Raw genomic sequence first — 26,551 nt, forward strand, 5'->3', positions numbered from 1 at the left:
AGTACGTTTAGATTCTGGAGTAACTAACCATGGGACTAGACGAGCCAGTTCGTTAAAGCGGTGGGTGTACTCCAAGTGATCTACACCCTTCATTTCTAGATTCCAAAGTTCTTGCTCTAATTTCTGAATTTCGTTTATCGGACAAAAGTGTTTTATCATAAGATTTTTAAGTTTTGACCAAGACATACGATTGGTTGCCTCCTGTCCTCGAATTTGCACAACAGTATTCCACCACATTAGCGCGTGGTCTACAAATGTAGAAGTAGCAAATTTGACAATACAATCTGGTGGACAGTTAGTGATATTAATGATGGATTCGGTCTTTTCGATCCACTTTACTAGTCCATTTGGTCCTTCAGTACCGCTAAATTTCATAGGTTTACATAGCATGAAGTTCTTAAGTTGATATCCGTGTTGCGGGGGATTTTGATTGTTACAACTATTGTTCAAGTTCGGTGGGAGATTATTATTATTGAAAGTAATATTGGTATTCAACGGGGTAGTATTAGTTGTGATAGTATCAGTATTTATCGGGGGAGCATTTGTGGTTGTATTAGTATTTGTCGGGGGATTAGTATTTACAGCCGCGTTAGTGTTCGGCACTTGATTTGTATTCATAGTTGTACGGATACCAGCAGCGAATTGTGCTGCTATTGTCGGAAGTACTGTTTGTAGTTGTCGAGTGATCATCTCGGCTATATCTGCCTCAGACAACGTATTTACTTTCTTCGGGGCCATTCTATAACAATAACCGATTATCCCACAATTAACAAAATTAACATATGCTAATAACCACAAAAGGAATTACAATAAGAAGTAATCAGGTATTTCAGTTAACACGTATATATCACATGGGTCTGTTCTCGAGTTTGAATACTAAGGATAGTACGTAAAATTGGCCTAACAACAGCCAAAGTTTGCATATATATTAAAATTTGTCATCTCATGACAAGAAATTTTAACCCAATAGGGGTCAATGTTTGTATTAAAAATGCCTAAATCGTCCTCCATATTAGCATAGCACATCACCATATGCTTGTATGGAGTATCAGAAGCTATACACGACAATACCGTACTATCCTTACCTATCAAAGCACGCGTTATAACAATCATAAATAGTTCACAACATGTACGAAAATTGTTCCGATACGATCCCATTATTGGGAAGCTGTTTTTGTTCGGTCTCTCCCATAGGGAGATATTTGCTCGTTACTAGTTTAATCAGTACGTTATAATGGGAATGCATGTGTATATTCCACCTGACTTCTGGATGTTTGTTAACTAATATGGTAAAATATATTCTTTCGCCAGGTCATTCAGTATTTGTAGGCATGTCGGACTTAATAAAAATATTAGTTTGCTGGTTGGAGGTAAGTAGGTTCCATTCCAGTCGGGGCACGTCATCATTTCGTGATTATGGGGTTTTCATTTTATAATAATCGATTGAAATCGCGTAATATAGGAGAGGTTCAAGGTTGTCGAACATAGATGATTCGAAAAGTTTGCTAGTTAAGGAGGTTCGTCAGAATTAGTTGTACTGATGATATGTAAAGGAAATTATTTTTATTAATATTTCTTTTGAAATATCATTAATATATTATATGTACTGGTAGTCACGGTCTGTTTATAGAATTAGGGACTCAATAAAGTAGTTATTATATTTATAATTCAATAAGTTGGATTCATCACTAAGTATTTCCCCCAGGGATGGTGTTTGTTTTTCAAACAACAGAAATCGAAGGATGACCAGAAAATAGTTTAATTTAGTGTCAAAGAAACGAGTACATAAAATAAAGGTTAAACCCATGCTGAGAGGTATTATATGTGTGTGTATATATATATATATATATATTCTTGAAATTATTGTCTATAGAACATGCCTCCAACGGTCCTTTCCCGGGTCTTGCATATTAAGCCCCTTAGTGGTTCCGTCACATCACCAGACTTAGGTAAACTTGTTAAAGCATTCTCATATTCCCACTCACAAGCAACACCGGTTCTTCATCTGTCGTAAAGCTACCCGATCTCGACATCTTTCGATGCAATCGTTAATCAGAAGTAAACGTTTTTCGGTAGCTTAGATCATCGTAAAGGATATTATTAATTAATACCGAAATTAAATATTTTATTTGTTACGAACAGGAATAATAAAAATTATAAAAAATATAATATAAATTTTGATACGATATATTTTTAATCATAATAGAAATTAATATTGATTATAACCGAATATAATATTTGTTACAATAAGATTCAATATCATCGGTAGTACCTTACGTACACATATCCCTATACCTCGTCTCAGATAAGCACGTATGCACATTTCATATATACTTCACATCACCTTTATGCACGTATGTTGCCATTTTTACCTATCAATATGTTCCGCGACTTCTCCCCGAATTCCCTCGTACAAGCAAGTCTGTTATTACGTTCCGGACCATAATAACTCACTTGCCCTCCGAGTTCATCCTGGCATCCATCAGTATCTATCGTTGCTCATTATTAACTTTCCCAGTGATTATCGAGACTACGATTATATTAAAGGTATCCTATGGGATAACATAATTCTTTATAACCAATGGCTCTGATACCAACTTTTGTCACACCCCGTTAAGCGAATTGCGGAAGCGTAAAACAGAAATGCAACAGATACAACTGGTATCAAATACATTGTTCATAAAGAAACATTACGAACTAATTTACAATATATTATATCGTTCTAACATCTTTTACCAACTAGGTGATACAATCAAACCGGTTCTTCAATTACTTTACTTTAAACTCAAATACCCATGACATCAATCACCAATCAGACACGTAACGCACAGGAAATTACTTCTCATATCTGATTACCTGAAAAGCATGTTAAAACAGGTCAACTACGAATAGTTGGTGAGTTTCATAAGTTTAACGAAATCAGTTCTGCGTACCACACAGTCATAGTTTGTATGTGCGTATGTAAAAATATGTATTTACGTTTGTATAAATATGTACAGCCATATCCTTGTGGGTGCATATGCACACATGTATGTTTATAATATGAATTCGAAATTTCGGTAAAATCGTGATTGTTTGTTCATACTACCTGTTTCCAATTTCCTTGTTTAACCAACCACTGTGGACCCCCTTCCTCCCACAACGATTCCACGTAAACTCAAACGTTATATAGTGTACACGCAAATAATTAGTATATTCTACACATAGTATTTCCTACGGCTAGTCACATAGCATGTATATAGACACATATACACATATAGTATTTATCACGTATCACCAAATACTGTGGCTCCCCATCCGCCCACAATACGCATAATCACATTATTTTCTTAACATTCATGTCATAATCAAGTTAGTTCGTTTAATAAGTTGCAGCAGAACTTGGCTCATAGGCCATACTCAACTTTAGTTTATAAGTTGCCGCTGAACTTGGCTCATAGGCCATACTCAACTTTAGTTTATAAGTTGCAACAGGACTTGGCTCTTAGGTCATACTCAACTTTAGTTTAGTAAGTTGCAGCAGAACTTGGCTCATAGGCCATACTCAACTTTAGTTTATAAGTTGCAGCAGAACTTGGCTCATAGGCCATACTCAACTTTAGTTTATAAGTTGCAGCAGAACTTGGCTCATAGACCGTACTCAACTTTAGTTTAGTACTATTGTGGCCCCCCCCCTTCCGCCCACAATAGCCCCATGGTCATTACAGACCACGTTTGGCCCATCTGGCCCACTTTTGGGCCCATCTGGCCCACTTTTATTGATTTACGTGCCCGAACGTGAAATGCCGAGTCCAAATTTATTTCGGGTTTGGTTTTTGGCAACAAAAATATATTGGGTGCGACAAACGGATCGAAAACGAGTGTTTTTCGGCTAGTTTTGTTTAAAACTATAAAAACATACTATATGTTTGTAAAAATCAAAACTATTTTCACAGATTGCTTAAAACATTTCAAATAAGTGTTTGGTAAGTCTTTTTCGGCTTAACGGATGATACAATGCTTGGTTTGTAACTATCTTTCGCGTTTAAATCTATAGCGGGTAGTTAAACGAGCGTGTTTTCGTTTAACTTGTTTGCTATCGAACTAAGGCCATATTACTAATATTTTAGCTTGCATAGATCGTATATCACTTATAGATGGCACCCCGGGATATCCGGACCATAACCATACCCGTTTGATTATTCGTTTGTTTGTTACGCAATAAGCGGTTAAACGCTTATTCGAGTTTGTAAGTACTAAGGTGTACTCGGTTTTGCCACGGATGTCGCATAACCCGACCCGTTCGAATGACGCCTTTCCACGGGGATTCCTTGAGGAATACTTTATCGCCTATTTCAAAAGATAACGGTTTCCTACGAACATCAGCGTAGCTTTTCTATCGATCTTGGGTGATTTTCAATTTGTTAGTGATTTTACGGATTTTATCAGTGGTTTCTTGGATCAAGTCAGATCAAGTAATTTGGGTATCTCCAACCTCAGTCCAGCACAATGGTGATCTGCATTTCCGCCCGTACAGTGCTTCATATGGTGCCGCTTGAATGCTACTGTGATAGCTATTGTTGTACGAAAATTCAACCAGTGGAAGATGTTGATCCCAGTTCCCACCGAAGTCTAGTAGACAAGCGCGAAGCAAATCTTCTAAGGTTTTAATGGTTTGCTCGGATTAACCGTCGGTTTGGGGATGGTAGGCGGTGCTTAGGTCAATTCGGGTTCCCAAGGCTTCTTGTACGGCTTGCTAGAAACGAGAGGTGAAATGGCTATCACGATCAGAAATAATTGAAACGGGTACGCTGTGTCGGGATATGATTTCATTTATGTAAATGTGAGCAAGTTTTTCGGTTGTGTAGGTTGTACGAATCGGAAGGAAGTGTGCGGATTTGGTTAGTTGGTCAACTACTACCCATATTGCATCGTTTCCTCGGGGAAGTTTTAGGGAGAGGTGTTACAAAATCCATGGCAATTTGTTCCCATTTCCATTGCGGTATTTCCGGTTGGTGCAACATTCCCAAAGGTTTTTGATATTCGGCCTTAACCTTAGCACAAGTTAAACATTTACCGACATACGTGGCTATATCCTTCTTCATACCGGGCCACCAATTATACTCCTTCAAGTCCTTGTATATCTTATATGTTCCTGGGTGAATGGAATATTTGGACTTATGGGCTTCGTCCAAGATCAAGTCACGCAGATTACTGAAAATTGGAATCCAAACTCGGTTTTTGTAGTATAAAATTTCGTCGTTCTTTCTTCAAAGTTTTGTTCGGTTCCATGTAAGTTTTCGTTTTCTAAGTGATCTCCTTTCAGAGCTTCGTTTTGGGCAATACGGATTCATTCGGTGAGACTGGTTTGGACAATCATTCCAAGTGCTCGGACCCGTAGTGGTTTGATCCTGTCTTTTCTACTCAAAGCATCTGCTACTATACCTTGCCCGGATGGTATCGAATCTCACAGTCATAATCGTTCAACAGCTCTACCCATCTTCTCTGCCTCATGTTTAGTTCTTTCTGGTCGAAAATGTGCTGTAGGCTCTTGTGGTCGGTGTATACTGTACATTTGGTGCCATATAAGTAGTGCCTCCAGATTTTAAGTGCGAAAATAACCGCGCTCAGTTCCAAATCATGGGTAGTATAATTCTTCTCGTGCACCTTTAATTGTCGAGAAGCATATGCTATGACTTTATTTCTTTGCATTAGTACGCATCCCAACCCTTTCCGGGATGTGTCACAATAAACTACCAGATCATTAGTTCCCTCTGGAAGACTCAGTATCGGGGCTTGGCATAGTTTCTGTTTCAGCAATTGAAAAGCCGCTTCTTGTTCTTCTCCCCAAACATAAGCACGATCTTTTTGAGTCAAAAGGGTTAAAGGTTGGGCTATACTAGAAAAGTTAGCAATAAAGGGCCGATAATACCCAGCTAATCCCAAAAATTGGCGGATTTCTTTCGGTGACTTTGGGGCTTGCCAATTTTTGATGGCCTCAATCTTACTCGGGTCTACATAGATTCCGTGCAGATTAAAAACGTGCCCTAAAAATTGGACCTCTTGTAGCCAAAATTCACATTTTGATAATTTGGCATACAACTTTTCCTGCCTCAACAACTCCAAAATGGTTCGTAAGTGCTGATCGTGGTCCTCTTTGGTTTTCGAATATATCAAATGTCATCAATAAACACGATAACGAATTTGTCGAGGTACGATTTGCAAACTCGATTCATAAGATCCATGAAAACTGCAGGAGCATTAGTCAGTCCGAATAGCATAACTAAGAATTCGTAGTGGCCATAACGAGTTCGGAACACCGTTTTAGACACATCTTCCTCTTGAATTTTAACTTGGTGGTAACCGGATTGAAGGTCAATTTTCGAGAAATAGTTTGGCCCTTGAAGTTGATCAAACAAGTCGTCTATTCGTGGAAGAGGGTATCGGTTTTTGATGGTAACTTTGTTTAATTCCCGGTAATCGATGAACATTCTAAAACTTCCATCTTTCTTCTTTACGAACAATACCGGTGCTCCCCAAGGAGAATAACTGGGACGTATAAAACCCTTATCTAGCAATTCCTGTAACTGGTTGGATAGTTATTGCATTTCAGAGGGTGACAGTCGATAAGGTGCCTTAGCAATAGGGGCTGATCCTGGGATTAAGTCAATACGGAATTCAACCTGTCGGTTCGGTGGTAATCTAGGTAAATCATTAGGAAAGACATCGGGGTATTCACGTACAACGGGGATATCTTCTATGCCAAAAATGCCATACAACCTTGGCGTAAACATTTCAACACCTTGCGATGAGACACGAGAGGTAATACCGAACCGGACTTCTCTCCTTGTACCACAATCATCTCACCATTCGAAAAGGGGATTTTCACTGTCTTGTCGTTACACACAATCTCTGCCTTATTCTTGGTTAACCAGTCTATGCCGACAATAACATCAAAACTCCCTAGTCTACCGGGAGTAGGTCAATAAGGAATGGGTGGTCATTTAGAATAATGGAACAGTTTTGGACTATTTGGTTGATGGTTATAGAGTTACCGTTAGCGAGTTCTATAGTATAGGTATTTGTTAGTTCACTAACTGGCATATTTCGCAGGGATACAAAGCTAGAGGAAACGAAACTTCTATCGGCACCAGTATCAAATAATACAGAAGCATATTGATCAGAGACTATAAATGTACCTGTCACCACATTCAGGTCTTGTCGTGCTTCTCCTGACCCAATTACAAACGCGCGTCCTCTAGGCGCATTTGAAGTCGATGCTTGTTTCGGTCTAGCAACTGCTCTTGGATTCAATTTGGGGCAGTTTCTTTTAATATGTTCTGTACTACCGCACTCATAGAAGGCACGGTAGGTGGTTGCGGCTGCAGTCTGCTGGATAGGTTGTTGGCGGATTGGTTGAGGTCTAGGTGGTTGTGGACGACGAGGTTGAGTTGTTTGGGTTGGTCGGTTCACAATTTCTGTACCTGCTCTGCAATTAGGGGCATAATGCCCAGTTCGACCACATTTCTGGCATACCGGGAATCTGCATTCTCCCACATGATGGTAATTACATTTATCGTATTTTGGCAAGGGTCCCTTATACTTGTCTTGTTTTGTATCTGAACCAGTTACAACATAATTTCTTATTGTTGTACGTGCATGCTTGCTTGATTGTCCTCTTTGTGATCTCGTCCCGTAGTCGGTTCGTTTCATACCCACTGATTCTCCAGCCTTTCTCAATACTCCACTCCTTACTAGGTCAAAAGTCACGATGCCGTCTTGAGTCACGGCATTCTCAAACGATGTGTGACCCACGAAGTTTACCAAACTCCTCACTTCCGGGGCTAAACCCCAAATATAACGTTCGACTCGTTTGTCTTCGGGAGTTACTAACCAGGGTACTAAACGAGTCAGTTCATTGAAGCGGTTTGTATATCCCAAATGATCCGCTCCTTTCATTTCTAAGCTCCAAAGTTCTTGTTCTAACCTTTGTATTTCATTCTTTGGGCAAAAATGTTCTAGCAACAATGTTTTGAGTTCAGTCCATGTCATGCGATTAACCGTATCTTGACCTTTTATCTGCACCGTAGTATTCCACCACATTAATGCGTGATCAGTAAACGTAGAGGCAACATACTTGACAATGCTTTCCGGTGGACAATTACTAATATTGAGGACAGATTCAGTCTTTTCGATCCATTTGATTAACCCGTTTGGCCCTTCAGTGCCCTTAAAGTCAATCGGTTTACAGGCCATGAAGTTCTTAACTGAATATTTACTTCGCGGGGAATTAGGGTTGTTGTTGTTGTTTGGGTTCGGTGGAGGATTATTGTTGTTGACATTATTTGTATCCGGTGGGGGATTATTTGCATTGGGAGGGGCGTTTGTATTTGGTGAGGGATTGTTATTTGTGACAGTTTCAGTATTTTTTGGGGGTACATTATTGATTGGTTGTTGGTTTGATTGCATATTCGCATTTACACCGGCAGTCACCTGTGTTACAATAAGTGGGATTACTGCCTGCATTTGCCGAGCAATCATCTCGGCTATTTCTGCCTCAGACATAGGATTTGCTTTATTTGGGGTCATTCTATAATGATAATCAAATATAAGCCAATTAATACTAATTCCGGTTTATGGCACATTGTAACAATAATTACAATAAAGGTTGCATAGTAAATCAAGTAACATACTGGTATTTCACAAACTGCCATGTATAGTGATAACAAAAGGTACATAGACTTAGCTTGATAAAGGCCAATGCTTGCCTGTATATATCAAATCTGTCACTAAGTGAGACTTAACCCTGTAAGGGTCAGTGCTTGTAATAATGTACAAAATTGTGCCCCATGTTAACATAACATACTACTATATACATACATGGAGTATCAAAAGATCACGTACACATATTTGTAACATCCTGCATCTATCCATACAAACGATAGACTAGCCACAAACATAAAAACAACAACACCGTAATCATCTAGTAACAGTTCCACAGTCGAACTGTCACCCTATCCAAACACCAACGGTGGTAGGCATCTTACTGCTGCAAGCTCAGTACTATCTGCTGTAATGTCAATAAGCACTAGGTCACGTCCCTCCTCTCCTGGTTAATGTTAGCTATGGCTATCGAGTGGTCTATCACGCGGTCAGTTAGGACAGCCATCCAAGAGTTGTTTCCTACGTTTGGGAGGTAAGGGCGAGGGGTAGGTACACTCAACGAACAGGAAGATGAAGTATCCGCCCTAGGACGTGAAGGTCCTCCCCGGTAGTGGGTAGATCTAAATGGAATCGAGGTAGGGTCAATCGGGGTTACCCTAATACGAGCAGTCTGTCGGACTTGCACAGTAGCTGAAGTCGTCGGTGACAGGTGAATAGGCGGAGTAGGTGATCTGGCTACCCTAGCAGGTGAATGGTACTGACTGTTAACTTCGTTTTGATCTCTGCGTGGTGACCTGGGTGGATAACTATCGCATCTGTAGCTGGACAGATTAGGCACATTTCTGGGTAGCTCTCTACAATAACTTCTTCTTCCTCATCCTCCTCTGGTTCCTCTTCTGGGTCCTCCTCCTCGGGATCCTCCTCTGGTTCCTCCTCTGGATCCTCCTCCGGTTCCTCCTTTGGATCCTCCTCCTCAGCAGAGATTACCGGTTCTTCTTTCGGTACATAGTCGTTATTCCTTGACATGACTATGCACAAAGGTTAGTTATAAGAATAATACCTATTGCTAGCGCTACTATTGTCAGAGAGATTAATTAATTAAGCCAAATTTAATATTAATGATATTAGAATATGATGTTAGTTTTATTAAAATTTTAATTTTAATTATTATTAGAATTAATACTGAATATGAATGAATATAATATTCATAATAAAATTTACCGTCATCAACAGTATTGTACAAACACGTATTTGTACACTTTGTTCGAAATAAGCACGTATGAGTGTTCCACATTACCTTTTATACACATATGTTTCCATTTTTACCTAACCACACGTTCCGCGACTTCTCCCCGAATTCCCTCGTACAAGCAAGTCTGTTATTATGTTCCGGACCACAATAACTCACTTGCCCTACAAGTTCATCCAGGCATCCATCAGTATATAATATTAATTTAATATTTAATTATTTTCCCAGAGTTAATCGAGCCTACGGTTATATTTTAGGTACCCTAAGGGATAACCTAATCCTCTATAACCAATGGCTCTGATACCAACTTCTGCCACACCCCGACTAGCACAATGCGGAAGCATAAAACGGGAATGTAACAGACACCTCTGGTATCAAAAACATTGTTTATAAAGAAACATTACAAACTAATTTACAATATATTACATTTCATTGTTCTATCATTGTTTTACAGTCTAGGTGATACAAACAAAACTAGTTCGTTAACTATACATTCTTACTACTAACACCCTTGCCTCTATTCACATAGCATCAACCACACACCTTGGGCAAGTAACAGATCACCAAATCATTCCGATTTAGGTACACCTGAAAAACAGTTTAAAACGGGTCAACTACTAGAGTTGGTGAGTTTCACGAGTTTCAAGAAAACAGTAATGAGTATTCATAAGTTAACACTTGTAATCATGATATAAGTATATATGTATGTAAATGGTGTAATTATGCTAAGCTACAGTGAAGCCTTGACTGTATGTGCTGCGTGCATCCATTTCCCACGCTCAATCAACCATTGTGGCTCCCCTTCCGCCCACAACATGCCCTAGTAGCTATGTCTAACATACATAGCTTGTATATATAAATATAGTCATATGCAAACGGCGCTATGTGACACGGCAACCAGGCCGATTCCGTTTGGGTTTGTCAAACCAATAGTACGATTCACAAGCCACCGGCTCGAAGTTAATCACTGTGATCGTGGGGACTTTCGTGTGTTAGCACTTAGATAATTCACATTGTTACAAATTTCAGATATGTATACATAATCAAACATGCTTTTCACCCAAAAAGTTCGTAAAACTGTTTAAAGAGTGGGGTCATGAAACTCACTGTTTAGTAGGTAATCAGCACTGTGTCAGCTCGTGGTTTGCTTGATTTGCTATCACTAGTTCCTATAATCAATACTATAATAATATTAATATTTTAATATTATTATAATCTCAACACTAAACTGGGCTGTATGACTAATCTGGGTATAGCTGGAACGCCTAGAAAGTGGCAACAGGTTTAGGTTGTGATGTTGTTCAATGTCTAATACTTAAAACCGAACTTGGCTCAGTTTCCCGTTTTCCCAGCTGGGCCAAGTTGTTCATTTACGCGTTCTGAAAACAGTTATGGGGAAATAAACTTGGGTAAATGTGTTGGTTAATAAAATGATTAAGTTTTAAAGAAAGATCACATATTGGGGTCCCGGATTAGCTACGGGGCCCGTTTCCGTTATTCAGTTTGATTTGAGAACAAACGCGCACAATCCCTCCAGATTGTCCAGGTTTCTCATAGAAAGGTTTGTTTTTGCTTAATTAATCCAAAAATATGATATTTTATCACTCTTGGTGTTTTGATATTCTTGCAGGTTCGTTAATCGCGAACTTGCCGGTTTTTATAAAAACTGAATTTGTTTAATCTTCAAATTAACATAATTAATTAACCGTTAATCATTCAATTATGAAAATTTAGCCACTTATCAATTAAAATATGTATATTTTTATAAAAATATTTCTGAAATTATTTACTTATTTATTAATTTATAAAAAATTCATTTTATCAGCTATATTTCGCATGAAAATCGTCCGTTTATCCCAAAAAATTTCCAAAATTCCTGAATACTCAAATTATTCCCAAAACAATCTTTATCAATTCCAGAACGTAAAAAGCTCGTGCAATATTCTTTTCGGCCCAAATTCGGCTATAAAAATTCACACGAACGCATATGCGCAAAACACCCTTAGACTTCTCCAAATGATCCCAAAATTCATATGTGATCAAAATACCTTAAATCTGAGTTCTCTAAAAAATTTCATAATTTTTTGAAGCATTTTAACTATTTTTCCCCATTAAACGTCCCAATTCGGTAATAAATTCGTCAAATATTCTCGGATGGTCGAAAGATTACCAAATTTGGACAGGGACTCAATGACATGATCCTTGATGTCCCTGCAAAATTTCAAGGCCTAATAATATGCACATCACAGCCTTAACCTAAACAGCCCGTAAGCGAGTGTTTCGGCATTACCTTAGCGGTTTTGGTTCGTTCTCCCGCCTTTCTAATCAACTTTTCAAGCTCTTGTGCTCCTATGTAGGCTAGATACAAGTCCTATATCACAAACCAAGCAATTTTTCATCAACATAACAGCCCTTGTGTTAGGGTTTCCAGAAATATGAGTTTCCAGAAAATTTTCATAATTCTTGAAGTATTTTAGCTATTTTTTCCCAAATAAACTTCCCAATTCGGTAATAAATTCGCCAAATATTCTCGGATGGTCAAAAAATTACCAAATTTGAACTGGGACTCATTGACATGGTCCCTGATGTCCCTTAAAAATTTCAAGGCCTAATAATATGCACATCACAACCTTAACCTAAACAGCCCGTAAGCGAGTGTTTCGGCATTATCTTAGCGGTTTTGGTTCGTTTCCGCCTTTCTAATCAACTTTTCAAGCTCTTGTGCTCCTATGTAGGCTAGATACAAGTCCTATATCACAAACCAAGCAATTTTTCATCAACATAACAGCCCTTGGGTTAGGGTTTCGGCTAGTGCAGAAAAACGAACTTGTGAACCGTAAAAATGCCGTTTCAACCCTTTAATCCGTGTTTATGGCCAAAAAAAACTATCAAAACAGATTCCTTACCATGTGTATGATCAAAACATGTTTATGGACCATTTTTAGGATTTTTACATCGTTAGGAATGATTTTTGGCAATCAAACTATGTTTATTTGGTATTAATCAATGTTAAACAAGTGTAAAAGTAGCTTATTTAAGTTGTTTACCTTAGGGTTTAGAAAGCTTCTGGAAATTTTGGTTGTAGCTGCTTGGACCTCAACTTTTTATCAAATAGAATGAATAAACAAGCATAAGGAATAAGTTTTATAAAAAAAAATGGGGGTGGGGTGAGTATTGCGACCGGAAGGAAGGTTTGGGCCCCCTTGGGCCCATTTTGGCCCAAAAATATGTTTTTACAAGCCCAAATACGAAAAGCCCAGTCCAAATTTAGTTCGGGTTCGGTTTTTGGCGTGAAAAACTTATCGGGTGCGTTAAACAGTGCGGAAACGAGTGTTTTTCGGCTAGTTTTGTGTAAAATTATAAAAACTTACATATGTTTGTAAAAATCGAAAATATTTTCACGGATCGCTTAAAACATTTCAAATAGGTGTTTGGTAGGTCTTTTTCGGCTTAACTAATGATACAATGCTTGGTTTGTATTTAAATCTATAGCGGGTAGTTAAACGAGCATGTTTTCGTTTAACTTGTTTGCTATCAAACTAAGGCCATATTACTAATATTTTAGCCTATATTAAACGTATATCACTTATAGATGCCCCCCCCAGGATTTCTGGGTCATAACCTGACCCTTTTGGTTAATCGTTCGTTTGTTAAGCAAAAGGCGTTTATTAGCTTAATCGATAAATACGTACTGAGGTGTACCTTGTTTTGGCTCAAATGTCATAGTGTTACACTTCTTGATATCCCGTCCTCATCATACAGCCTTTAACCATTCTCTCATCTAACTAGACTGGATTTGTCTCTGAATCCCTGAACTCCAATACACGTCTAATCAATTCTCAGTAATGATGATCTGCTTCCACTGAACTTTAGACTTGATCCTATTCCCATCATCCTGAGCATTCTTCCAAAACTCTTCGATTATCTGCTCGTATGGATCACATTGTACCGGAGGATGGCTTTGCAGAATCTCGTTCTTTTCAGGAACAACATCATTACATTTAACTCGTTTACTTTCTTGTGTCTTTCATTTAGATGCGCTACTATGTTGTACTTAGGATCAGTATTCTTTGAACCTTTAACCATTTGAAATCACAACATTAAACAAACAGTGTTAGAAAATTTGCCTAAGTATACTGGCCGTATAAGTTTTTAATGACCGTATAAGTGTTTAAGTCCTTATATCTTTTTCCATGTATAAGTTTTTGACAAACGCATAAGTCTACAAATACGTTTAAGTTTTCAAACGTATATGTCTTTAAAAATTTATAAGTAATTTAAACGTATAATTCTTGTAAGCGTATATGTTTTAAAATTGAGTTGGCAACGTATAAGTTGAAAGTTGACTTATACACCATATATGTTTTATTGACTTATGTAGCGTATTTGTTATATACGTTGTATAAGTCTTTAAAACATAAATGACGTATAAGTTATACACTTCATTCATGTTTCAAAACAACAATTTATCCAAAACATTCAGTTTAGGATAATCAAGGCACATTAAACAATCCTAATCTGACCGATTATTACTTAGATTCATTCAATTTTAACATTTCATCATGTTTACTATATAAATTTCATGTTAAGGTTTAGCCCGTCTTAGATATGACATTTTGATCATTTTTAAACCCAATTGTAACATGTATTATATGCATCATATTCCATATATGCACTCTCATCGAGTTTAAATCAAAACCCTTTGATTTATGTCCCAATTGATTCAATCTTATACGTAGGTCTTATTCATTCGAATACAAATTGTTAATCAAACAATTTATACCTTGAATATTTAATGCGGTGTGCGAATCACCAAATTAACCAAAACTTGAGCACAATAACGCTTCAAATCAGAATTCAAAGGTCAATGCAAAAACTCAGCGTATAAGTAAGATGATGACAATTATGAACATATGTTAGAGTGATATTTATATTTAGAGTGAAACATATGCGCCGTGTATGTTATACGTCGCATAAGTTTTATACTTATGCGGCGCATAAGTTATGCGCCGTTTAAGTATGAAACTTATACGTTGACCAAGTCAATTATCAAACTTTTTTGAAAACCGAACATTCACACCCATGTTTTTTATCAAGTTCAACTTAATGACCTTGATTAAACAACAAATAACTCAATTTTGTCCATTTATTCTAAAAAAGACTAAAAGGGTGCCCGGCGATTCAGCGGGAAACACAAACTTTGGTAATCATGTAACAAATTTTTAAGTGTTTATTTTTTCGTTTGAAACTGTCAGACCATTCATTAGTTTGGTTTCACGGTTGAAACTGGAGCTGACCGTACATATATAAATGTTAATTATTTAATTATTTAGTATTAGATATATTTTATAATATATAGAAACAGGATCAAATGCTTTTTATTCTTAACATGAGAAGAGTGAGAACCAATTTGTTGTTTTTATTAGGTTTAATTTTATAGGTGTTTGCTGTTATTTTTTGTTCGTATTTACTAATTTTCGATTATGAGACGTTATAAGTATTTGCTGATTTATATTTTGTTATTATTATTAGATTTTTCTTTTGCAGTTATAAGTATTTGTTGGTATATGCTGTTATTGTTTATTTCTTGACTTTGATTCTTTTGTTGTAATTTTTAGATTTTTTTCTTTGTTATTATAAATCACTGTTTATGTAGATTGATATTGTTTCTTACGTTTTCATTTTTTTTATAAATTGGTATTATTTCCTATGTTCTTATGTTAAGATTAAAATGCACATGAACCTTCCCCATAATATATATTAGATATAGTTAAACAAAGTTTTATTTAATACGAGTAAAGTCGTCTTTTACAACTTTAATTTAGTCCAATTTTCAGTATGATTTTTTTTGTAATGTTTGTTTTTTGTTATGATTTCGCCTTCTATTTATTCTAATAAGGTTTATCATTTATGTGACCAAAGTTATCTTTATTCATATTATGATTCTTTTAAGTAACGTATTGGTTGGTGCTTAGTTTGATGTGAAGGTATAGACAGATTAATAATTCTTAGTTTAAACTCAATTTATTATCGAAGTACAAACTATATCGAAACCTAATCATTGGTAATGGTTCAACTTAGTTGAGTTTTAATTTTAAACAGTTCAGTTTCAAGTTTTGGCAACAAAAAAAATGCGTAAAGTTGGCACATGGTTTAATTTAAAACAATCAAAATCGAACCACAAACAGTTCTGCATAAAATGTTTTTTTTACTTCATAAACTATAGCAATATCATACTCAAATTAAAGACAATAAAATGCTCATTTTTATGATGCCATTTATTTTAAAAAATATTAACGTATGAAAAAGTTATGAGCGTTTAAAAATTGTGGGGGTAGTTGGGTTAAAATTGAAAATTAAAGAATATATAAGTAAAAGATGAAGGACCAATTTTGAAACTTTAAGGGATTAAAATTTTAATTATTTTAAAGAATTTAAAAACACGTGTGTTTTAGTGTTACAATGACGTTGTCGCCCCCATTGAATGTTGTAACTCATGCATTGAATGTTGTAAATTACTTAAAAGAAGCATCTTAATTTGCCAATCAGTGGTATATTATATATAGTATAGATAATGTATAACAAGTCCAAGTTAATGACCTTGTATATAACAGTTCACAATTTAGCTTCAAAACATGATATGATTTTGAAAATATAAGCGTAGTTCATCACTCCCGACAAATCTTTCCCAACAGATAGTATCCCAATCATCTAGAGTCAAAAATCAATCAGGAAAATAAAATCTTTTTGGATTTAAAGAAAAGCAGTAAAAATAGTAATCAAATGAACTTCAAGCTACTTACAAACATGTAAACAAGTATATATTTTTGTGAATTTGAGCAGGGAATCATATTGACCAAATTGTCCTTCCATCACAGTTTTATTTTCAGCTTTATTATGACTGGTGTTCAGTCAGTCCTTGGTATTGTTGTCCACTTAAACTTTCCAACAAATATTTCTGAAATTTTTATGATATTATTTAATGGTTTAATTAAGCACGAATCATATGTGGACCCCATCTTATTAGACATAATTTGTATATCTCATACAGTGAGTTTTTCATATGTATACTTTTTCACTATGTTCTCAAATTATTAGCTGTGACTCGGGCAAAAATAACAAATCAAAACAATTCCGAAAGTTGAAATTTCCCTTAAGATCGGTATTTCTATACGCAAATAACGTTCCATTTTAACAAAATAAAAAGACAAAATAAGTTGAAGATGTATAAAGCTTTAACAATAAAGTTGGATAATACCATATTACCACGCAGAAAAGTCCAAAGCTTTATACAAAACACCAAAAAAAAAAAGCAGAATACTTAGGTCTTAACTCTTAGATCGGTATTACTACACATAGAGAGGATCCAAGACTTAAGCAAAAAAGAAAGAAAGAATTAAACTGAATTTCTTTACAAAATAAAATGAAAAATAAGTTGAATTTCTTTGAAAAATGAACACATGCACACACAACAATCTTTTAGATTTTTTGATTCTTAAAGTAGATATTAATTAAGCTTCAAGATGTTAATCCACTAGATTCGGCTGGTTTTATGTTTATATCACATACTTTTTCTTACTTTTTTGTTTAAAGGCCTACCAACACACTGATACATTTAAGCACTCAGCCTTTTTTGCTTACTTTTACCGGACTTGGGACCAGATGATCAATATACTATCATCTTCCCTTTTTCTCTGAAAACTCATTTTGAAGAGCATTTTTAATGTTTTTGACTTTTTATCATATTTGAATGTTTTTGATTTTTCAAATTTATAATGTAAATGAATTTTCCCAAACTTTTCTGCCCCTAAAATCAAAAACATATTTTTTGGTTTTTCTGAAAGAAAGAATTGTTGAAAAATATTTACAAAAACAAAATTTGACACTCATATCATCAGTCCGAAGCATATCCCTCATTCAATTTAATCACTATAAATACTCGTCCTAAGTTCAATTAAACAGTACTACACCATCATATCATCAGTCCGAAGCATATCCATCATTCAATTTAACAAAAGAGGTCGTTCAAGATCGTTTTTGAATTCGGTTGTTAGCCGAAACCTTAAATCGACATTATCCCTCAATCTGAACTCATAACCGGTAATTATTGTTTGGGTTTTTGTTGTTTTGAATATGTATCCAAAGCCAGAGGGCAATTGATTATCAATTGGGATTCAAGAAATTAGGGTTTATACAATTTGGGGAGAACTTGAACATTGTTTATGTAATTTCTGATCCATTCATCTTCACAAGTTAGACACTTACCCAGATGGCCAGTGTATTATCCATTAAATCTCTAAACGAGCCTGGGGCGCAGGTTTGATTTTTCGATGCCAGGTTTTCGTTTGTTTATTTATTTTTTATTATTTTATTTATTATATCCTTTATTTAATTACTTTAAATAATTAATATATTAAAATCCAATAACAATTTTTATGTTGGGTTTTAACAAGATTATCAAAGTGATAAAACCTTACTTTTACCAAAAACGCAGCGGATAAATGTGTTGATACACGTTTTGTCCGTCTCGGTTTTTTTTATCAGTTAATGTAATATTTTGATAGTATAGGGGTCTTTAATGTAAATGTTGCCTAAATGTAAGGCACATTCGTTACTTAGTAACGAATGTGTCACATTCGTCTTAATGTACGTCCTATTCGTTAACCAAGATTAACGAATGGAACATAACGAATGTGGGCCATTCGCTATCATTAATGTATTAACGAATAAGGTTGTTTATTTGTTAAGTAAGTGTAACGAATGACTAATTCGTTAAGTCTATATTAACGAATGAGGTCATCTTCCTATATATACCCCTATATCTATTCATTAATGGAACAGTTCTGATTATTCCGTTTTCCTCTCGTTACTCTGCTAAATTGTTCTCTCAACACACACATTATACTCACTAACGTATCTCGAGCATAACCGTATATCTAATCAACATGAGCACCGTCGTAAGTACAAGATCTAGATCCATATAAGCACTCACAAGTCGTATCAGAGACACGGGATCTGATCTTCGATGCTTATGTATTGATTAATCGTATATTGAGCTTGAAATTGTTTGTTTCATAATGAATTGAAATTTTGGTGAAACAAAGGATAATTGTTAAATGTATTTGAGCTTGTTTAGAGGTAATTGGACTTCAAGTTAAGAAAATTGAAAGGGTTAATTGATTTAGGTTTGGTACGAAATTGGACTGAATTGAGTTGTAATTGTGAGTTTATGTTAATGATGGTTAATGTGAATGTTTGAAACGTCTGTTTAGGTTTGACTGTGAGTTTGAAGTGGTTTATTGAGGTTTGAAATTGATTTCAGAGCAATTTGGTATAGACTTTAGGTGCTACGGACGGATATGGACGAATCTGGACTAAATGGAAGAGTTTGAATGTTTGAAGACTGATTCGTTAATGTTTGAAGATTGATTCGTTACAATTGAAGACATTCGTTAAGTAAAGATCCACATTCGTTTTAATATCTAACTGCACATTCGTTCAAATCTAACTGCTCATTCGTTAAACCAATCGCTTTTGTTTCAACCAAGATTCGCTAAAACTCATTCGTTAAACGAATGTTGATTCATTCGTTAAACCATTTATTCGTTTAAACCTCATTCGCCTTCGTTTAAACCTCATTCGCTACTCCTTAATCGCTAACACTCATTCGTTATTCCTATCTTTAACGAATATCACTAATTCGTTAAAGTAATTCTCATTTAACAAATTTCAGTCTTTCGTTAAATCAAATTTCTCATTTGTTACGATACCCATTCGTATAAACAGTAGACTTTAAAGGTTAACAATTTTGATCCTTGAAGTTTAACCAGTATTTCATTATGGCGTCGCAAAACGTATCTTACTATGCATTAGCCTCTCAGAATGTATTATTGCAGTAGATGCTAACCATGGATAATGAAATTGGCAGTCACAACAAATGTCCCAAATTGTTGAAATTGTCAGACTTTGCTCACTGGGAACCGAGGTTCTGTGCTCACTTGGGATGCGTGCATCCTAGTAGTGTACGTTTTCTCAACGATGTGTATGCAGCACCTTTGATAGGAAGTGACAACACGGGGAGGACACCGAAGGAATTCAAAGATTATGAAACTTAAGAATTGAAAGATTTTGAGAGTGAAAGTAAAGCCTACTCAACTCTCACCATGGCATTACCAGAACAAATCTTTCATCAATACAGTACCATTAAAATCTGTGCTTCATTGTTTACAACTCTGAAGACAAGAATTTTGGGAAACACTCTTGAGAGTAAGAAGACTCTCGTAAAATTTCAATTTAGAAATTTTATTTTGATGAAAAACGAGACAGTTGAAGAGATGATTAACTGATTTAGTCATCTGATTGTGGAGATGTTCAGTGTAAACCTTGAGCCAACAGAAACAGATAAGATTGATACACTGAAGAATGCGTTACCTCCTTCATATTTGACTTTCTTGTTTGTATTGAAAGAAGACGGTTTCTTTCAAAACACTGAGCTTACAACAATGCAATTTATCAACAAGATTGAGGAAAGAGATTTTGATATCAAATGTCAAAACTCATTGAAGGAAAATCAAAACCAGCAATCTTCAACTCAAAACCCTTCACTCTATGGAGGTGCTTTGCCAGCAAATCATTCTTCAAGTTCTGTACCAATCAACGCTTTCTTTGCACAATCTCAAGAAGAAATTCCTAATGTAAACTATTCTCCTAATGTATGCTTTATGGCTAATGGAGCGAATGCAAACCCAAGTGCTCCATCATCAAGCTTGCCTAAAGTAAATCTGCAAGAGGCTGAACGACAGTTTGCATTCTTGTGTGCATTCATGACCTCTTATGAACAGCTTGTTGGAAGCAAGATTGCCACAAGCGAAATAACAGACGAAGATTATGATCAAATCGACCCGGACGATCTTGAATTAATGGAACTCAAATGGAATATGGCTATGATCGTTCGAAAAGTCAGATTTATGCAACGAATTGGGAAAGATCTTCCTACGTTGAATAAAAGGGTTGGATTTGATAAGTTGAATGTGAAATGTTACAATTGCGGGGATTTTGGCCATTTTGCCAAAGAATGTGATAAGCCAAGAAAAGAATATTCTGGGCCACGCAATTCAGAAAGGTCTTTAGGAAAGAATTCATCTGGTGGGGATAAGAGTAAAATGACATATCTGGTGAACAAGATAAATCTCCTGTTACTCAAGCTCTGGTGGTTAATGAAGTTGTTGATTGGTCTCAACGTCTGTTGGGAAACAAGTAAATGTGGCAATTGTTGAACCAGTAGAGAAATTCGAAGATGCCAGCAGTGAGAATGTATCTGAGGGAAGTGATTCATCTGATTCTAAGACAGATACTGATCAAAGCCTGTCTTCTCAAACCGATTCAATCACTGATCAAGTTGAATCTTATGCATGTATGGCTAAGATTGATGAGGTATGTTTCCAATCTCAAACTAATGTATCTGAACCTTTATTTGAAATGATTGATTGTGCTGAATGTGCTGTATTCAAATTCAAACTTAAAACAACATTAAATCAGAACAATACTCTCACAAAAGATCACTTTATGATAAGTGAATGCTACAAACAGAAAACAAAATTACTAGAGCAATCAACTCTTAAAATTCAAAAACTGTCTGAAAGCAATCATGATCTTAAAGCTAAGGTTCAGTGTAAGATCATCGAAGTTGATCAACATTTTAAGGAGATTCTTCGACTCCGAACCTGTATTTCCAATCTTGAAAACAAAGATATACCAGTTGACAATCACATTATGTGTGAACCCGAATAGTTTCAGCAAGTGGTTTATGGGTCAAAGTTATCAGGTAGTTCTGTGAAAGAGTCTAACGTTATTGCTAAATAGAAAAAGACAAATAAACCGACTGTAACCGATGAGGAATTGATGAAGTTTATCAATCCTCAGTCGGTTTCTTCAAATGGAAAATTTTTTAAATTAAAGGGTTTATCAAAAGTGTTTTCAGAAAAAGAAGTTCCTTTGAATCTTCTTAAACCTGAAATGATTGAAAGTGTATTTCAGGATGACACTTCAAAAGTTACTGAACTTGAACAAAAGTTTTATCAATCAAAATCTGTTAATGTTCAAGAAAAACCAAAAAATAATGTATTTAAACCTATCATATTTATAAAATCATCAGTTTGAGCAAGCAGTTGACAATCACATTCTGTGTGAACCCGAAGAGTTTGAGCAAGCAGTTTATGGCTCAAAGTTATCGGGTGATTCAATGGAGAAGTCTAATGTAACTCCTAAATTGAAGAAACTAAATAAACCGACTGTAACTGATGAGGAATTGATGAAATTTGTTAATCCTCAGTCGGGTTCTTCAGATAGGAAAGTTTTTAAATTAAAGGGTTTATCGAAAGTGTTTTCAGACAAGGAAGTTCCTTTGAATCTTCTGAAACCTGAAATGATTGAGAGTGTTTTTCAAGATGACACTTCAAAGATCACCGAACTTGAACAGAAATTCATTCAATCAAAATTTGTTAATGTTCAAGAGAAACCAAAAATTAATGTGCTTAAACCTATTACATTTGTAAAATCATCAGGTCTAGAGAATTCCTCGAATTCAACAAATCTCGAATTTTATAAGAATAAAAAAGGTTTAAAATAGGAAACACCGAAGAAGGTCACATTTGAGAAACCCAAAGATGAGATTCGTCAATCTTTGCTATCAAAGACTACCTGTGCTTCATCACCAAAATCTTTGAACTCTCGATTATGTTTCAAGTGTGGTGAACCGGCGATGTCTCCAAAAAGTGTAAAACAAAGATAGATGATATCAAAAGCTCATCAACTTGAAAGACTGATTTGTTTCCAAACATAAAAGAAAATCAAGTTGATGAGTGTTTTATAATGTATTCAAATATTAATCCGAAGAAAGTTATTCCGATTGATTCGGATAATGTAGCAAACAAATGTGTTGACCGTGCTCAACCAATTTGTTCAAATACTGATTCGGGAAGAATATGTGATGGATACTTAAAAAAAGAAAACTAAGAAAATTGTCACATATTCTCAAGTCCCGAATGTCAGCATTAATTTAAATGTTTCTTCTAAAGTATCAAAAGGAGAGCCCAAGATTGAGGCTTGGGCTGCCTTTTTGAACTAATCATTTACTTGTTTGTGCAGAGTTCATTCAGTTCAAGGTCTACACACTGGAAACCTAAATCTTCTAAGGAATGTTAAAGACATTCAAGGAGGTTATGTTGCGTTTGCCGGTAACAACGGGTGAATGATTACAAAAGAGGGAGAAGTGTCAAACGGGATTGTGACGTTTGAAAAAGCAAATTATTGTGAGAAGGTGGATCACAATCTGTAAGTGTTTAGCAAATTTGTGATTAAAAGTTTACCACCATTTTCACAGACAAGGAATGTATTATTTTTCAACCGGGATATACTATTCCTGAAGATATGGTTGTCATGAATCACCTTGTTCGAATGATATTTATGTACTAGATATGAGTGATGATGTACCTGTTTCACCCTCAGCTACTTGCTTCATATCAAAAGCAACTGAAAAAGATTCTATTCTTTGGCATCGACGCATGGGACACATTCATTTACGAAAGATGAACTTTCTTATTACAAATGATTTAGTATATGGGGTGTCCCTCAAGAATTTCAAGTTCAATGATCACTACGTCGCGTGCAAGAAGGGGAAACAAAAGAAGAAATCACATCCAAGCAAGTCACTAAACACGATTGTTACTCCTCTGGAACGACTTCATATGGATCTCTTCGGTCCAGTGAACCGTGCCAGCATTGCTGGAGATTTTTACTGCTTAGTAGTGACGGATGATTTCTCACGTTACTCATGGGTATAATTTATGGGATCGAAGGATCAGACTTCTGTCTTAATTCAAAATCTTATCACAAAGATCGATCACTTTACAAACTGAAAGTGAGACGAATTTGTAGTGACAACGGAACTGAATTCAGGAATAATGTATTGGATTTCTTCTGCATTCAGAAAGGAATTCATCGGGAATTCAGTGCACCTTATGTTCCTCAACAAAACGGTGTATCTGAAAGAAAGAATCGTACACTGATTGAAGCTGCAAGAACGATGCTTGCTGATTCAAAGCTAGGTTCAATTCTGGAACGAAGCTGTGATCACAGCTTGTTATACTCTGAATCGTGTACTAACAGTAAAGAAGTTCTGAAAGACGAGTTACGAGCTTCTGAATAATCGTAAACCGAATTTAAAGTATTTGGAACCGTTCGGGTGTCCATGTACTGTTTTGAAGAGGGAGGCTGGAAAGTTTGATGAAAAAGCCTTTGAGGGGTATTTCTTGGGATACAATTCTCCTAAGATACGGGTCTTCAATATCTCTTCGGGTTGTGTGGAAGAATGGTATCACGTTGATTGCCAAAGTTATACCACTCCGCCAACTGGTACTGGTCCCGACTGGATGTTTGATTACGATGGATTATTTAATTCGTTTACGTCAATGGTTGAAGAAGTTCCTGAAGATCTCATTAGATCTTATTTGGAGGAACAGTGTCTTCTGAATCCAAGGTTTTCTTCGGTTGATGTAAATGACTCGCCTAACGTATCAGAAACGACGAATGAAGTTTCTGAATCTTCCGATGATGCTGATTTTGTGGATTCGTCGTCTGTAATGGTAGATGAAGCTCCAGAGTCTAACAAGCCAATTCTAATCAGTAATGATTCACCGACTGTCTCTTTAGACACAGCGGAGGAAAATATCACCAATTTGGGTGATAACGTATATGTCCCTGTCAATCCTTCTTTAAGGATTCGTTCGAGTCATCGATAGGAACAGATAATTGGTGATGTGTACGATGGGGTTCGTACTAGACACCAATTAGCTAATATATGTGATGATCAAGTTGATTGTAACGTATCTCCTACCGAGGACTCGATAGTTTGTGCTTATGCAGATTTGCACTCTTCTGGTATCCTCAGTATTGCACAATACACCCACTTCCTATCACAGATAGAACCAACAAGTGTCGCAATGGCACTCAAGGAACCGTCTTGGGTTGAAGCTATGCAGGAGGAGCTGCAACAGTTTGTACGACTGGGTGTATGGGACTTAATAGATAAACCCGATCGCGTGAAAAAGGCGATTCCAACTAAATGGGTCTTTTAAGTGCAAAAAGGACGACCGCGGGGTAATCGTGAGAAACAAGGCACAATTGGTCGTACTTGGATATAATCAACAAGAAGGCATAGATTACACTGATGTATATGCTCCGGTAGCACGATTGGAGGCTATCCGTATTTTTCTTGCCTATGCAGCCTATAAGAACTTTAAGGTTTATCAAATGGACGTGAAATCGGCGTTCTTAAACAGAGCTATTCATGAGGAAGTGTATGTGAAGCAGCCTCCTGGTTTCGAGGATCCAGACTTGCCAGAGCGTGTTTACCGATTCAACAAGGCTCTTTATGGTTTAATCAGGCCCCGAGAGCCTGGTACAGCATGTTGGCTGACCATCTACTAGAAAGTGGATTCACGAGAGGGACTGTGGATTGTAATTTATTCTATAAGAACGTGGGTGATGATTTGCTCCTCGTCCAAATTTACGTGGACGACATTATTTTTGGTTCGACGAACGACAGCTTGTGTAAAGATTTTGAAAAGACAATGCAAACCAAATTCAAGATGAGCTCGATGGGAGAGATGAACTTTTTCTTAGGATTGCAAGTTCACCAGTCTGATTCCGGGATCTTTATCCATCAGACGAAATATGTGAACGATGTCTTGAGCCGATTCAAGATATCTGATGGCAAAATTCCTTCGACACCTCTTCCCGTGGGTCACAATTTATCACCGGATGAATTGGAGCATACCGTTGATCCTACCCTATATCGTGCTATGATTGGTTCTCTCATGTATTTGACTGAATCGCGTCCTGATATTATGTTTGCTGTTTGTTTGTGTGCTAGGTATCAATTGAGTCCCCAAGTGACTCACCTGACAGCAGTAAAGCGTATCTTACATTATCTGAGGAGAAATCCAGACATCGGGTTATGGTACCCCAAGGATGATAAGTTCGATCTCACCGCTTTTACTGATTCGGACTATGGAGGATGCAAAATCAACTTCAAATCTACAACAGCGGGATGTCAATTTTAGGAAACCGGCTTGTTTCCTGGCAGTGTAAGAAGCAGACAACGGTCTCAACTTCAACAGCCGAAGCGGAGTACGTGGCGGCCTCGAGTTGCTGTTCACAGGTTCTCTGGATCCAGCAACATTTGCGGGATTACGGTTTGAATTTTCTTACTACTCCCATTTATATCGATAATTCTCCTGCAATTTCTATCACCAAAAATCCGGTTCACCATTCGAAAACCAAACACATTGAAATCCGTTATCACTTCATTTGTGATTGTTTTGAAAAGAAATTAATATCAATTGATAAAATTCACACGGATTTTCAAAAGGCTGACCTTTATACCAAGGCATTTGACAAAACATGTTTTCAATATCTGCTAGGTATAAATGGTTTAAAAACTATAAAAGAAATTCAAAAGCTTGGTTAAATCATTTTATTTCAATTTTTTTTTGTTTTTAGGGGGAGAAAAAAAATATAAAATCCAAAAATATTATGGTTTATGTTTGTACAGAGAAAATTAAAAAAAAAAATCCAAAAACATTCAAATATTGAAAAATC

Source organism: Bidens hawaiensis, unplaced genomic scaffold, assembly GCF_021521415.1.
Source record: "Bidens hawaiensis isolate Kalapana, Puna unplaced genomic scaffold, B.hawaiensis_p1.1 tig00008479_1, whole genome shotgun sequence".
Taxonomy (NCBI): Eukaryota; Viridiplantae; Streptophyta; class Magnoliopsida; order Asterales; family Asteraceae; genus Bidens; species Bidens hawaiensis.